At 49.0% G+C, this 17,013-nt stretch overlaps 1 long non-coding RNA gene across 5 annotated transcripts in view; it reads left to right on the top strand.

Moving 5' to 3' along the window:
* The first annotated feature begins 6,636 nt into the window (after positions 1-6,636).
* Positions 6,637-17,013, top strand: part of LOC142908447 (uncharacterized) — an 82,127-nt gene continuing 71,750 nt past the window's right edge. Inside the window, exons 1-2 of one of the 5 annotated variants that reach the window (XR_012931779.1) lie at positions 6,637-9,230; positions 9,355-9,507. This is a non-coding gene — a long non-coding RNA (uncharacterized LOC142908447). The remainder of the gene's footprint in view (positions 9,231-9,354; positions 9,508-17,013) is intronic. The other 4 variants (XR_012931781.1, XR_012931782.1, XR_012931780.1 and 1 more) reach the window with 4 other exon arrangements.

The following is a 17,013-nucleotide window of genomic DNA, read 5'->3' as shown; positions in this document are numbered from 1 at the left end:
CCGGGGTAACCGCTATATCCTCGTAGCGGTGGAATACTTCACCCGCTACCCCGTGGCGGTGGCCATCCCCGATAAAACGGCCCTGATAGTAGCCCGGGCGTTCGTGGAGCACTATGTACTTAAGCACGGGATCCCGGAGCGAGTCCTTACCGACCAGGGTAGCGAGTTCGAGGCCGAGTTGTTTCAGGCGCTGTGCCGGGAGTTCGGGATCCAGAAAGACCGAACCACGGCGTACCACCCCCAGGCGAACGGTATGGTTGAACGTATGAATCAGACTCTGGCCGGAAAGCTCAAGCGTATGGCGGCCGCAAACCAACGGGATTGGGACGAACACCTCCCCTACGCCCTGTTCGCCTACGCCACCACGGTGCACACATTGACGGGCCAAACCCCGTTCCTAATGATGTTTGGTCGTGAGTCTCGTCTACCCGCAGACTTGCTGTTCGGCATTCCTCCACCCCAAACGGAGGAAGGGAGTCGCCCCGTGGAACATCTGATGGAGACCCTACGAGGGGTCCGGGACCGGGCCTACCCGCAAGGGGAGGCCGCGCATCGGCGACAGGAACAGAGCACCCGACCCCGCGTGGAGCCCCCCCTTTTCTTGACAGGTACCAAGGTGTGGCTACACACCCCTCGCGTCGGGGCCGGACAGGTGGGGAAGCTGACCACCTACTGGCGGGGACCCTGGACCGTGGTACGGCAGATCTCTCCCTGGACGGTACTAATCCAGGGTGGAGAGAGGGGCCGAGAAACGGTGGTTAACGTCCGCCGCTTAAAACCATGGAGGGCAGCCCCGGCGGGGGAGAACCTCGCTGCCCGAGTACCGCGAAATCCTGGTGCCCCTGTGCCACCCGTGCTCGGGGGCCTCGCGCACTACATGGGCCCCGCCGTGCCCCCAGCCCCGAGGCGTCCCGGCCCCGCCAGAGGACGGCGGGGACGCCGCCCCTTAAACCCCGCTGCCGCGGAGTTTGTCCCCCAGCCCCCAGGTGCCGAGGGATCGGAGGAGCCACTGGAGTGGAGAAGGAGACCGCTGCAGGAAACCCCGAGGACGGAGCCACCTCCCCCGAGGCCAGCCACGAGATCCGGGCGGATCCCCCGGACCCCGCAGCGCTACCTCGTGGGCGCGGCCCAGGCGAGGTGCTCCAGTCAACCCGGGACGGGGACTGGCACCTCGGGGGGCTATGTGATGCCGCCGCCACGGAGCCGATCGGCGGGTGGCCCACCTGCGATCTCGCCGCTCCGAGCGGCGAGGCCGACATTGCTCCACCCCACCACCTCCCCACCCCCCCCCCCACCGGAACACACACGCACGCACTCCCCCCCACCATTAGAGCGCGTGGGGAGACACCCTGGCCGACAGGTTTTCACCCAGAAGCCCTCGTAAAGGGATAATCTTCACGGTTTCCTGCAGCCAGGGAATTGGACGGTCTCCCCCGACGCTAACACCCACCGCGGCGCCGTGACTTTGGTTGTAATTACATGGTCACGACGGGGCTGCCGAGCCACCGCGGGTAGACAGCACACACAACACACACGGGTCAGCAGGCAGGTAGGAGGGCAGAGCCACGAGCGGCGGGAAAGCAGGGTCGCCCTCTGGCTGGAGGGTCGCTGAGCAGGTAAATTTAGATGCGGACGTCGCTGAAAGCAACGGCCCGGGGGATGCTGGGATACAGATGGGCCTACCGATTGGCGGGTGATCCCAGCGAGCTGATTGGCCCGCGAGTCGGCACCAGGTAGCCCCTTTGATGTAGAAAGAATAAAGCGGGTCAGGGCGAAGGAAAAAGGTTCTCTGGCTACTCGAGTCAACCCCAGGCCCGTCAACTCCCGAGTCCAGCCGCGCGAACGTCCGTGGGACGTATCGACGCGCCGCGAGGACCAGACGGCAGTGACGACGAACCGTGAGTAAGAGAGAGAGAGGGAGTTGGGACTTAGCTTAAGAGCAAAACCGGAGAGGGTAAAGGGGAGAAGGACAGGTAGAGTGTAGTGCCGACTATCGAGAGATAGATCGGTCCTGCCCCGCTGATCCCGACTGACTCGGTTAAATAAGGGCTCGCCGACGCGGTGGAATAAATCGTCGGCGGTTACATAACGGACTGGTGTGGTTTTTGCGGAAGCGTGGGTGCGCTTGCTGTCGCGGTGGTCGTTACATAACAGACTGGTGTGGTTATTGCGGAAGCGTGGGTGCGCTTGCTGTCGCGGTGGTCGTTACATAACAGACTGGTGTGGTGGTTTTTGCGAGGGTGTGGAAAGAGAGTGGAAGCGTGGGTTCGCTTGCTGTTCTCGGTGGTCGCCGCGTGTGTGGAGCGGCGCCGCGTGGATTGTGTGCGCTACGAACCGTCGGCTGCGGACTCCTGCGTTGCGAGCGGATACACCCTCCGACCTTTGACCCCCTGTTACGCGCGTGTGATTGGTGCGTGGGACTGCGCGGGCGGGGAGCGTCGCGTTTGGGTGCCGGCGAAGCGCTAGCGGGTCCCAGGGAGGTCGAGTGTGATGCCCCACCGGCAGGAGACCCGGACTCGGGGGGGGACGGCACAGGGGGGGGAACAGGAGCGCGACGACCTTTCCCCGCCAGGGGAGGAGTGCGGCGGCGGCAGCTCCCACACTAGTGGAGAGTCTGGGAGCGTCGGTACTTCGCGGACAGGGTCGCAGGCAGGGGAGATCCCGGGGGCCGGCGACCCTAACAGTTACATTTTCTTGTCTCTCACAAAGAGGGGCGCCGTCTCTTGAAGTGTGACCTCCCATTACCATGTTTTCTGTTCACTCTTGTGGGTTGTGAGTTGAGAGAAAAAGAAACATTATTTTCCACCCCTTATCTTAGTGTGTATCCCTTTTTGCGGTGTTGACTCTTTAAGTGACTCAAGGTATATTTTGAGCAGTGTTTACAGTACGCCTGGTTTAGAATACTTCGTGGTGTTTGATATCTCAAGGGGAGGTGCCCTCCCTGCATATGTGATTTATTGCTACCACGTCCTTCTGGAAGACAAAGGTGGATGGGAGGCTCTGATTCTATGGAATACATATTATCTTGGTCGTGTGTGATTGACCTGTTTCGCATTGTATTTCTTCTGGATGACCCTCGGTCTAATACTTTATAATTATTAATTGGTTTATGTTTAACCAAGATTTGTGATCTACCATAGTTGTTACCTCAGGTATTCTTATGGTTTTATTAAGCTTTGTTCTTTGTCCATGTCACCAGGGATCTGTGCTTCTTATTCTCGAGTTATATTTTAATATCCTGAGGTTAGAGATATAACTAAGTTTTGAGTTAAGCTTTCGTGATTGCCAGAACTCATATTCCTTGGTTCTTTAGGTAAAGTCACATAGATAGAAAGATACAATAAAAAAGCAATATATATGGTGAATAAGATTAAAAAAAAGGTAAGTAATAAATAAAAGCCACTATTCTCGACCTTTGTCTGGTTCGTAATCTGGGTGAGTGTGTTGGTAGTCTATGATGTAGACTTATTCTTGTCGCGAAGTTTCGAACTTTACCGTTAACTAAAATAAACTACAAAAAAAGTTGTCCGTTCGGTTCTCGCCGCCCGGGAAGAATTGTGGCGCCTATTGTTTGTACGTGCTTTGTGGCGGTCTTTGAAGCCGTGTAGAGATTTCCCCAGAATCTCATTAGCAACCCCCCCTCTCCCCCTTTTGCACCGGTTTATTTATTTATTTATTACATTTTATGGCTACTTCCTTGCCTGGTGTAGCTTGTGGGAGGCAGCTGCTGTTTGAGGGGAGGATGTTCGTGTCGCCCCCTTTTTGCCCCAAGCGACACCCCGATCTATTATTATTATTATTAAAAAAACAAATATTGGCAGAATTATTCTTAATATCAATATTTGGAAAAAAGTCCTATATATACAACACACCACAAAATACAAAATAGAAGTTCCTGTTCAGTACCATGGAAGAAATAGGGATACTGACCCGATTCGTCAATTGGTGCCATATATTGTATTCGCCACCCCTGCACAACGGTCTCCACCAACGGAATCATTTCAAGAAGGTTCATACTCACGCATGGAATTCTCCCTCCTGAGCGTGCTATCCATAGAGGCCCTGGCTGAGAAGATTAGAAAAAGCATAGAGATCAAAGTGCTGTCCTGTGGGGATTGAGTAAATCAAATACATCTCTATGCAGACAATATTATATTAACCATCACCGAGCCTGTAACCTCAATCCCGGCCATCCTGAAGGAGATTAAGGAATATGGAGAAATGGCAGGATATAAGCTAAATGTAAACAAATCATAACTAATTACTATCTCCCAGACTCTAAAGGCCTCCCAATTAAATTATGCCCCTTCAAATGGTGCCTTCAGAGGATTAAATATCTCGGAGTCATTATTCTGAGTCGGCTGAGTGAGCTTTTTAAGGTGAACTTCTCCCATCTACCCCAATAGATCCAAACTTCCCTGGTAGTGTGGAATCATATCCCATTGTCTCTTCCTAACAGGGTGCACTTGATTACAATGTTGACCCTCCCAAATATATTGCACCACCTGAGAATGATTCCAACCCAGAAAATGACGGGATCAGTTCATGTATCAACGTCCTTGGCCGTGCTTTGCTTGCTCGAGACTGACATATTGGGGAAGATGCCCCTAATAATTTTGAACGATCAAGGTTGCCTTGGGTTGCCATCGGGCCGTCAAATGGCCTTTTCGCTTTCTCCCACTCGAATGGGCATGGCCACACTACTGTACAAGCGCTTGCGAGTAAGACCGTAAAGATTCCCCCCGGTGTGAAAATGTTCGTTCCTTTATGATTGCGCAAGCCGCTAGACCTGGAGGCGACTGCGGGAGGAATTCTCCTAGGACCCTCAAACAAAGCCATTTGGAAGTTGAGGTTGGTAGGCGCCCAGACTCTGGTTATCCAATGACCAGGAACCGTTCATTCAAGTCCTGAATGCAGGGTTGGACACGTCTGTCATTCAGGAGGGCACCGTGCTAGCCCACACATCACCCGCGCTTCATGAGGGAAACATCGATAGCGGTAAGGGGGCCGTTTCAAATACGAAGCCGCAACAGGTTTCTGATGGATACATTTTGTTCCGAAAATTCTGATTTTTCTGAGTCCCAGAGGTGGGAGTTGAGGGCGCTTTTGCGTGAATTCTCCGATGTATTTAGCAAGGGCAAATTTGACATCAGCCGCACTACGCTTTTGAGTCACCACATCGATACGGGCGACGCCACTCCCATCCGGCAGAACCCCTATCGGCTGAGCCCTATGGAAAAAGAACACGTACGGCTGGCAGTTGAGGAAATGTTGGCCGCCAATATTATCTCGCTGTCCACCAGCCCGTGGGGAGTCCTGATTGTCCTTGTTAAAAAGCAGGATTGTAGTTTGCACTTCTGTGTTGACTTCCGGAAGCTTAATAAGATATCTGTGGTTGACACATACCCTCTTCCTTGGATGGACGATTCCCTGGATGCTCTCGCAGGAGCACATTATTTTTCGACTCTTGACTTCCTATCCTGATTTTGGGAGTTGCCACTAGATGAGTCCTCTAAGCCCAAGACAGCCTTTCATACACCACAAGTCTTATTTGAAATTAATCGGCTTCCGATGGGTCTTCATTCCACGCTGGCTATGTTCCAGCGATTGATAGAACTGGTTCTAGCTGGCCTGCAGTGGGTATCGTGCCTGATATGTCTCGATGATGTTATCGTTTTTAGCTGTACGTTTGAAGAACATCTGGAACAATTACGTGCTGTCATTCTTAAAATGCGTGCGGCAAACCTCAAATTTAAGCCGAAGAAGTGTCATCTGCTCCAAAAATTTGACATCAGCCGCTCGGCAGTTGTATTGGTTATTGGCTGAACCTGGCCTTCATTATGCTTGCGGGTGTTGTTACTCGGGGAGTGTGGGAGATGCTGGTGCTGGAGGGGTTCCAAAGATTTCATGTGTTACTGCGTTTTGTTTTTTTCTCTCTCTTTTTTCCCTTTTCTCTCTTCCTTTTTTTGCCTATTGTTGTTATGTACTTCCATCCTCTTGCCCCATTAGTTACTGTATATTCTGTATATAGTGTATATGTTGTATAGATGGGTTGGGGTATTTGTTTGTTGCGGAACACTAAGGGGTTGTTCTCTTTGTTCTTTTGTTGAAGGGGGAGTTGACAGCCAGGACTGCTGAGTGCTACAAAGGGGGGGGGGGGGGGGGGGTTATGTAGTGACATCGCGGGAAGTCACTTTGCAGTGCCGGCCCTAGAGAGGCATGGTGTGTGGTGTAACCACATCACGGATACCACAAAAGTGTGGGTCTAGTACTGGCCTTAGAGGGGCCCGGTGAGCGCTGATGGATAGCGCTAGATGGCACCATGCTTGGCGTGCAGTGTCAACCCTACAGGACAGGGTGTGGGAGTGCTGACCATAGGAATGAGGTTACTAGAGGGCATGGCACTCTGGTTGACCCGAGAGGACACGTGACCAGTTAAGTCTACAAAGGGGCCCAAGTGGTGGCTAGGTGTGGTCACGTGGTTAGAATCCAGATCCTTCCCGAGGATTTTGGAAGGTGGTCATGGCCAAGTGCAGGGCCAGCCACGCTGCAGAGAATATAATCTGGGTCCCCAGAGGGACCGGCGTTGTTGTTCATCCTTGAATACACCTTTGTCTACATTCTCCGTTCTCCGTTCTCAGTTCAATGAGTCTCCAATACGTGGACCTGGACCCGAGCTGTGGTCCCGGTCCGTAGTAGCTCGTTACGTTGTAATTAGTGTAGTTAGCCTGGTGGTCACCACCATAGGTTGTTATTCTGTTAAGGGGTAGTTATCCCGTGTGTTGGAGTTAAATACATGTGTTGCCTCCAAGTCTATGTCTGCGACTCAGTTGAACTCACTCCAAGTCTATTACATCAATAATACGTGACTAAGTTTGATAGTATTACGTATTTTTTTTTATTGTGGCGTTCTCAATTTACAATGTATTTATCTTGTTAGCCTCACGTATAATTCAGACGAGCTTAGTTATAATTTCTAAGTATTTTTCGTATGTATTTAAGTACAGTGCACGTGTAGTGGGCTCACTTCAAAGACACACTGATTCAGGAGGCAACACATGTATTCTATGACCACAATGGGGTAACGACACAAACGCGTCAGGTCAGTCGGCACACTGCCTGACCCAAGTTGCTGAGCATGAAGACCGAAGAGAAGACGTAGCAAGGCGGGTTCTATTGCAGCAAACAGCCCTGATGCAGCCCCGGGACCCCCCTTTCAAACCGCTCAGCATGGCCCCGCTCCGCCCTCGGACACGATTCCCTCCAGAACCTACTAGAAGGTTCTGGATCGTCTTCCACGTGTCCCCTGCCTGGCTCTGCCCTCGGCCACGCCCCCTTCTGGAACTCACTAGAAGGTACTGGGTCCTACAACACGTGTACCCTCTGTCACCTTTGGCCTACATGCCATCACATGCCCCTGCGGCCAATCGGGCTGCTACATCCTCAACTGCCCTCTACTCTGCCAGCCCCAGAGACGTCTACCATGACATATACTCTGCTGGCAGAGGGCTACTATACCCACTATTCTTCTCTCTGTCGGTAGATGGCACTAGGTGCCGTAGTGACCCATTATATGTCACTACACATGTAATGGACACCCACTGTGAACCAGTTAACTACACGGAACATTTATTCGGTTGGTTGGCATTATATATTATATTTTGTTCAGTCATCTTCGCGCAGAATATATACACGTGTGCAATATGAGTTTAATGTGTGAAATTATTCACGTCAATTATGTCGCCATATTTAGATAGGTGGAAGATTAAGGCATCATGCCACGATTGAGCCATTTAATGTGTGTACGCTCTTCGTTAATGAAATATAAGTGTATGCTTTCAGTTTAAATTCTTCATCATCATCATCGGATATGTTTAATCCACTGCTCGATGGATACTGACTTAATTATTAGCTAATGCTCACACACTTGTGTGGTGACGTGGAATGAGTCACTGGAGCGCGTGCCGCTGGGAGATTGGTAGACAATGGCATTAGGACTATCAGCCCGTTCTACCAGTTGCAGCTGTGGGCAAAGCATGAAGCCATCTGAAGGATCCAGAGGGGTGCAGGGCCGAGGGTGGAGCCTGGCCACGCTTTTCAGGATATAAGGCGAGCTCCAACTCACAGTCGGGGCAGCTGCGATCTGGAATAGAATTCGTCGTGCTGTTGTAATTGTGATCTTCACCCTCTTCAAGCTGTGGGTTTGGCAGCATGTTGGCTGTCCCGACCCGGTGTGTGGTTATCCCCTAAGGCTCTGAAGGTCGGAATAAAAGAGATAGAGTACCTCCTATTAGTGTCTGTGAACTAGAACACAACATTTGGTGTCAGGCGTGTTAACGAATTTTTTTTTTATATTTTAGGGTTGTTATGATTTTTTTTTTCTTCGAATCCTTGAGGGGGAAATAGACTATGCTGAAACACGTGAAGAGGAAGGCTCTCACCCGCATACCCTCGGGCAAGGAGGATTGCCGGGCAGGGCTGGCAACCGGGACCCCTTGTGGGGAGCCCCGGAGTGGTGATCCCGGCGGGGCAGCGAGCAAAGGGCGACGGCTCTGCGCCGCCGCCGGCTGAAGGGGGGCTGCGGGCAATCGGCAAGCGCATCGTGGGGCTGCTTTCCACAGTGTCGACCCTGGGGGGCAGCTGGGCAGGGAACAGCCGAAGGAAGGGGCTGTGGCTCAGGGGTGGCGAGCGGGCGACTCCGCCATCACTGCCGACCGAGGGCAGGAATTGAGTCCCTTTAACCTGCCACCGACAGCTCATCTGGGGGCACCTTCCCTTGCGCAGCGGCTGCCGCTTCTCAATTAATTTTCGGCTGCGGGGGGTGATTGGGCGGCCTTCCAGCGGCGGTTCTCCACCATGCGAGCTCGCAGGGTGGTCCGATGCGGAGGCGCTACTTATTCTTCCCACCGCACTGGATGACAGCCTTGGCGGCGTTTTTTTTTACATTCCGGAGGTGGACAGAACGAAGCTGCGTCAAGCGTACTTCCAGTTAGCGGCAATTTTTGATCTACCGTCCAACGCGTGGCAGACATTCGTAATACAGAGTTGGGGGGGAGACGGAGACACCCCGCGCTTTCTGCAGCGCACTGCTGTCGCTGGCCAAGGATGCCTACCCAAAGATGGAGCGGGCAGGACTGGATTCTCTGGTGCTTGAGAAAATGTTGACGCTGGCTCAGGAAATTAACGTTTGTTTGCCGGCCACAGAGGAGGATGACCTGTCCTCGATTCAGGTAGCCCATTGCATCCAGGCCCACTATAACCTGCGACGACGTGTTGGGGTGACGGCAGGGGCTGGATTTCCGGGAGAAAAGGGCAACCAGGCGCTCTGAGAGTCTCCTTGGGTCTGCGCGTCAGGTGGTTGGAGCCTGCGGAGGACATTCGGAGTGGGACGACGATGGGACAAGCGGCGGCGGGGGGCATTACCTCTTTCAGTTGTGGCCTACCGGGACACATCTTCAGGGGCTGCCGTGCTGATTTGGGGCAGCCTCCGCTCCTCTGGGTCCAAAGGCAAGTTGCAATACGTCACACACCTGGCCGACACAGCCACCTCATACATCCCATTGCAGTCAGTGTCAGGTGCACACGCCATCGCCCTGCATAGGAATACGGGGTATGAAGGTGGTGCTTCGGTGCATGATGATTGGCAATGGACCGCACTGGCACACTGTCATGGCAGCGGGATCATCCACGGTATGTGGATTTGTGCAGGCTGTTGAGGTGCGAATGCTCATGGATACGGGGGCATCCGCCACCATGGTTTCAGAGTTTATTTTTAGGACTCTGCCATAGATGTGGGTTGCCTGGGTCTGGTAGATAATCTGTGTTGCCGCTAATGGTGGGAGTTTAGGCATTGTGGGCTAAATCAAGGCATCGATACGGATTGGCGATATTGAAAGGACGGGCCTGGTGTTGGTGTCAAGTTCGTTAGCGGTGCCTTGTTGTGGAAGGATTTTTGGAAGAGGATGCCCCTCTGGATTTTAATTGACCAGGGTTGTGTGGAGTTACCGTCGGGGCATCGGTTGAGATTTTTGGAGTCCCCTACTGGATGGTGTATCGCTAAAACTGTGGTTCAGGCCATGGTGTGTGAAACTGTTAGGGTTCCCCCGGGTGCACAGATGCTCATACCCTTGAGCTGCAGAAACGGCTCGACCAGAAAATCACTGGGAGTGAGGTTCTTCTAACCCCTTCAAATAGAGCAGTTCGTGGGCAAATTTTTATAGGGCATCGGACCTAGTGTGGGGAGCGGTGGCGCAGCGGTTAGCACACTGTAATAGACATGGCGACCAGGGTTCGATTGTCCAACACCAGTGACAATTATCTGAGCCGGTCCTGGGCCTCCCCTAGATTGACTCAACCTCTGAGTATCAATTACAATGTGTAAACAACGCCACTTGGGAGACAAAGGCGGCCAAGCATGGTGCTGGCCACACACCGCATTGTGTATCGTACCAGCCTTCATAGGTGCTGGCTACAGTAGGCTGTTGGCAATATTTCGATTTAAAGCTTTCGTGACTGCAATGATTCATCTTTGGTTCTTTTGGTAAAGTCACGTAGAATGATAATAAAATAATAAATTGATAAAATAAAATAACACAATAATATTCTCACGACGTTTCGGCCACAACACAAGCGGCCTTCATCAGGTGAAGGGGGCGAGACTGTCTGGTAGGACAGCGCTGGAGTGAGAGCCACGTTCAGATCACGGCTTTTAAGCCTCAAATTTCAGCACCACGGATAGCTACGGGCCCCGTTCAGACGGACGAGTTCGTCCATGGTCGGAACAGAGGAGGGGGAGAGAGACAGCTGCGAAGCCCTAGTATGCTCCATATTGTAAAACTATACCATAAACCGTGGTGTGAGGGGTATTAAGAGGCAATGCTGGCGAAAGAGCTGCGGTCTGAAGGTCATCGTAAAAATACAATTAATTAAGAACAGAAATGATTTAAAACATCTTTCCAGTGGTTACTAAGCCTGAATCCATCTTCTCGGTGGAAATTGTCTCTGTGCTTGTATATGTGAATGGCCTCATGAACGAATCTCTCATGGTAGCCGGTTGGTTTGCAAAGAACCTCCGTCTTGGAGAAGTCAATGTCATGTGAGCCCACTGAATTATAACAGTGATCTGCCACGGCAGAGGAGTTCGTCCTACCGTGTTTTCAAGTCTGCTTTGTGTTCGCGGATGCGGTCCGAGATGTGTCTTTTGGTTTCTCCAATGTAGCTACTAACACAGAGGCACTTTAGTTTTTAAACGCCCGGGTACTGTATGTCTGTTCCAAACTAAAGTGCCTCTGTGGTAGTAGCTGCATTGGAGAAACCAAAAGACATATCTCGGACCGCATCCGCGAACACAAAGCAGACTTGAAACACGGTAGGACGAACTCCTCTGCCGTGGCAGATCACTGTTATAATTCAGTGGGCTCACATGACATTGACTTCTCCAAGACGGAGGTTCTTTGCAAACCAACCGGCTACCATGAGAGATTCGTTCATGAGGCCATTCACATATACAAGCACAGAGACAATTTCCACCGAGAAGATGGATTCAGGCTTAGTAACCACTGGAAAGATGTTTTAAATCATTTCTGTTCTTAATTAATTGTATTTTTACGATGACCTTCAGACCGCAGCTCTTTCGCCAGCATTGCCTCTTAATACCCCTCACACCACGGTTAATGGTATAGTTTTACAATATGGAGCATACTAGGGCCTCGCAGCTGTCTCTCTCCCCCTCCTCTGTTCCGACCATGGACGAACTCGTCCGTCTGAATGGGGCCCGTAGCTATCCGTGGTGCTGAAATTTGAGGCTTAAAAGCCGTATCTGAACGTGGCTCTTTCACTCCAGCGCTGTCCTACCAGACAGTCTCGCCCCCCTTCACCTGATGAAGGCCGCTTGTGTTGTGGCCGAAACGTCGTGAGAATATTATTGTGTTATTTTATTTTATCAATTTATTATTTTATTATCATTCTACGTGACTTTACCGAAAGAACCAAAGAAGATGTTGGCAATATATTGTATTTTAATTAACTGTTTGGCACGTTGTTTACGTGACATACCTTACTGGCTGTCGGGTGGTGGAGGGTTGCGACGCATCTATACTTATGGGATCTAATCCTAAAACCTGTTAACATGTTAAGCTGTGTTCAACCACCACACTACAGGTCTCAACAACACTCACTGGTTCGCTCAATCACGATTATATTATTGCGTATGGAGGCAATAAAGGGTGTCAATTGAATACAGTGTACCAAAAAAAGTTTAACAGTTGTATTGCTATATTCTTGGTTCTTTCGGTAAAGTCACGTGGTTTTCACACCTGATGATTGTTGTGTTGCAGTCGAAACGTCGTGAATTTTATTGTTTTTATATTTGTTATTGTTTCCCTTCTACGTGACTTTACCGAAAGAACCAAGAATATGAATCCCTGCAGTCACGAAAGCTTTAAATCAAAGTTGTATTGCTATTTGAGATACTGAGAAATTTCATGTGAATACAACTTAAGTGTTAACTAGAATCACAAAATAGGCGCTTCATACCAACACAATGCACCTAAATTTTCAAGAATATCCCATTTTTTTCAAACTTATATATACATTAACCTTATTATTCTAACCTTCTATTCACAACTAAGCAACGACCAGAAATCAACTTTAATTACTAAATTGGGTCGCGTGCATACGTGTTCTGATAACGTGACGCACATTGTCTTAAGGACCCGGGTCAGGAAGTTTCTGTTAATGCCGACAATGGTATCTGCAGCGAAACGTCGAATATAAAATTGGAAATTTTGCTCGCTTTTTAACATTTCGGCTATTGCTGAAGTGCCAAATCAATTGGCATGTTTTCCCAAGTGACGACTTGAAGTGATTGGCTCTGTCGGTTGGTGGAGGGTTATACTGAACATTGGCCTCTTACCTACCAAGAGTATAATGACATTTATTTTCGGCACTTCTTGACTCGAGTGCTCACTCGCCACGTCATGGAGGCCGTGATGGCGTGGAGAAGGCCGTGGTGGCGGGAAGGATGCCGTGATAAACTCGCTCATCTTACACTGACTCACTCGCACATCAATCACTCACACAACCACAGACCCATTCACTCATCATACACTCACTCACACTACCACTGACTCGCACACATCATACACTGGGAGTGTCATGTTGCCAGCTGTGGCTGCAACTTTGGTCGTACATGTTATAGTATCGTAATACTATTGCATGTTCACCAGCTCACTCCTTGTTTAAAAAATGTTGCTTTGAAGGTCTGGCTCTCAGATTAACTCTCCCCAAATAACAACATATATTGGTAGTGTCCTGATATAGACCGCCTAGTGGGAAGGATGTTGAAGCTGCATCTGCAGAGCTTTTTGGAGGCCTCCCTAAAGGTGAAATAGTTTTAGTGGGTGATCTAAATTGGAATTTGCTAAACCTGCTGGCCGTGGCCACATTTTGCAGATGAATTTAACCTGTTTCAATTAATAAATGTCCCCACAAGACCCAACCTAAAAAATCTGGTACAGTCATCTCTGCCTGACGTCCTATTGACAAATGCCCCTCACAATTTCACACTGACTGGTGTTCTGGGTAAAAACCTTAGTGATCACTCCATTTTTGGGGTGAGATCATCAGTCAGACCCGAAGCACTCGGACACTTCAGCACTCGGGCATTTACTAATGATGTGCTTCACTCGGATATTGACAAGGTCTGTGATATCCCCAACCTAACTACGGCTTGGGAGACCTTCAGGTACACGTTTCTCCAAATTCTTAACAAACATGCTCCGTTGGTTAGATTTAAAACTAAAGGCAACCACCCACCATTGTTTGATCCTTTGATTACAAAGCTCATCAAAACTAGGGACAAGGCTTGGACATGTGCTCAGAAAAGTACTTTGGTCAATGACTGGCTAGAATACAGGATTTTAAGGAATAGATGCGTCAAAAAAATGCTTACTTTTCCTCCTGGAATCGCATGGAAATGCCAGGATTTTCTGGAAAACAATCAAATGTATCGAAAAGGCATCCAATACAGATAATCTGCCCGTTGAGCTTAATGGAAATGGGGAATATTTTACAGATCCCAAAATAAATAGTAGACAATTTTAACCTTCATTTTTCTGAAGCTGGTAATCTTTTTGATAATGTATTGGGAGTCACCCCTGCTCATGCAAATTCATACACCCCTGTCCAAACATTAAACGACTTTAGTTTCCAGAAAATCCACGAAAGTATTGTTCTGAAACAACTGTCCTACCTCAAAGGGTCTTCCTCTACCGGAGCAGATAGTATTCCCATCTTTGCTCTACTAACTGTTGGTCACCTAATACAAACCTATAGCCCATATTTTCAACCTGTCCATCATATAAGCATCAGTTGCTCTAGAATGGAAACATTCCTATGTCCGTCCACTTCACAAAGAGGGCACTAAAGATGATCCAAATAACTACCGACCTATCTCAATTTTGTCCCCGTTCATGAAAATTTTTGAAAAATTATTGAACTACCAAATTGGCAGTTTCCTGTCCACCAACAATCTACTACATCTAAAACAATCTGGGTTCTGAAAAAAATACAGCACCACGTCTGCTCCATTAGACTCTCTGAATCACATTCACAGTAGCCTTGATACTAAGCAGTAATGTCCCTGTCTTTTTCTTGACCTGTCCAAAGCTTTTGATACAGTAGACCACAACACCCTGCTAAGTAAACCAAGTTGCCTCTGTTTTTCCGAAAACGCAGTAAAATGGGTACAAAATTACCTCTTCTCGCACCCAAACTGTATTCACAGATGGTTGGAGGTCAATCGGCGTTAAGATAACAAAAGGGGTTCCACAGGGTTCCATCCTCGGCCCCCTCTTGTTCTCTCTTTATGTCAATGACTTGGGCACTGAACTGGATCATTCCAGGGTAAATCTTTTTGCAGATGACACGATACTGATTACTGCTGGCCGCTCTCCGGATGACGTGATTGCTAAGCTCCAGGGTGATTTCAACAAACTACAACATCAGCTAGTTGCTCTTAAACTAGTCCTGAATACCTCCAAAACAAAGGTGCTATGCTTCTCACCAGGACTAAAGCTGGAAGTTATTTTCCCCAATTACAGTCTTTAAATAATTATCAAATAGAGCAAGTCAAGATCTATAAGTATCTTGGTCATCCTGGATTCAAAACTGAATTTTGAAGATCGCATTGATTCTATTGGTAAAAAGACGAAAATATAAATTGGTTTTCTGTATCGACACAAGCACTGCTTCTCCCCCAATGTTCCGTTTTGCATTGCCTCTACTTGATTACTGTGACATCGTGTAAAAATCAGCCCCAAGTACTGAAGCTCGATTCCATCTATCACTCGGCCTTAAGATTTACATTGCACTGCCCATATAGGACTCGCCACTGATCTCTACATTGAGTCAAACTTAACATCTCTTAATGTTCGACGGCTTGTGCAACAGATCTTATTTATTCACGATGTACTTACACAATTCCGCAGACTACCTACTGGATCTCGTCTGTTTCAAAGAACAAATTTGACCTCAGGTCTTCGCTCATTTACCAGCTTCACATTCCCTATTGCCGTACAAAAACTGGAGGAAGGGTCTTTGCTATTGATGCCCCCAGGGTCTGGAATGCTATTGCCAATAAACTGCAACTTGAATCCCTACCAATGAGATCTTCTCTCAACACTGCTCTAGAGGAGTTGTACACCCCTAGCTGCCACTGCTATTCATTAGCGTAAAATAAAATGTTTTGCTCCAGATGACTACTGCAAAGTATTATTTGTATTTTGATTTAGCGTGCTGATCTTAAAGGTGCATTGAAAAAATAGATACTCCGACTGATGCTTCAGTTGTGGAGTAACTCATGCAGCCAGCTGTGGCTCTAGGGTTTGGTGTTGCATGTTATTCATGTAGTTTATTGTTAAAAATTCGGTCAGTCCCTATGATCACTGTTACATTGCAATTATGGCTTTATTTTTTGGTTATTTCGAAAACGTTTTTTGGTTTGGACATGTTTGTAGTACGGAGTTAGACTGGTGGCCTTAATCTAAGCTTTCTTGTAGTTGTTTGACTTGAATCCCACTGGGGTTTTTGCACACAGCATTGGTGTACGGTGCTTTTTCAAGAATATTTTGCTGTTTTTTCCTGGATTTTCTGTTTGCACAGTCACTTTAAGATGTTTTCTTGTTCGTTTTTTCTTGTTTTTTGTTTGTCGCGGTTGCACCCGATTTCAAGAGCCAAATGGCTCACAGGACTATACCAAATAAATAAATAATCTGAAATGTATATCGTTAATACTGGTAGGAACCTCCTGGTGACACTAGCCCACAGGGGATCATTGTGACCGTCCGTCGTGCATACAAAAATGGGAGGGGCTGGGTGGGGAGGGGGTGGTCACCCCGTGGTGCCCTTAAACTCAACGTTTAACCTACTCACGCCGACTTGTGCCTGCCCTCATAGTCGGGCATATTTGCGGAATACACCACGTCTGCTGGGAAAAGTCCTGGCAAGGATTATTCAACATCGCCTTGCCAGGCACGCTGAGGAGAGGCTTGCGGAGCCCCAATGCGGTTTCGGGAAAGGGTGGTCCTGCACAGATGCCATATTTTCTGTCCGTCTGCTACAGCAGAGGTGTAGGGAATTCCAGCAAGACCTACATCTCTGCTTTATTGACCTGGTCAAGGCCTATGATACCATCAGTAGGCCTGGGCTATGGTTTGTTCTTCGTGCTTTTGGAGTACCTGACCCTTTGCTCACGATCATTAAGGACCTTCATGATGGTCAGCGGGCCCGGGTAAAACTACGTGGCCAGGAGTCTGAGCCATTCCCTGTATACCTTGGTGCGACAGGGATGTCCTCTGGCTCCCACATTATTTAACATCTATTTTGACCACGTAGTTCATGAAGCCTTCAATAGCTGTACCGGGGGAATCTCCATATGGTACAGATATAATGGGAGGCTGATCGATGCCCGGGTGCGGTCAAGGGATGGCTCCCTATTGCTCAACCACGTTATGC

This window comes from Petromyzon marinus (genome assembly GCF_048934315.1).
Source record: "Petromyzon marinus isolate PM22_M1 ecotype Great Lakes invasive population chromosome 84 unlocalized genomic scaffold, UKy_Petmar_22M1.pri1.0 chr84_unloc.3, whole genome shotgun sequence".
In the NCBI taxonomy this organism is placed as follows: Eukaryota; Metazoa; Chordata; class Hyperoartia; order Petromyzontiformes; family Petromyzontidae; genus Petromyzon; species Petromyzon marinus.
The sequence above is the reverse complement of the archived record's forward strand: the minus strand, read 5'-3'. Positions and strand labels throughout refer to the sequence as shown.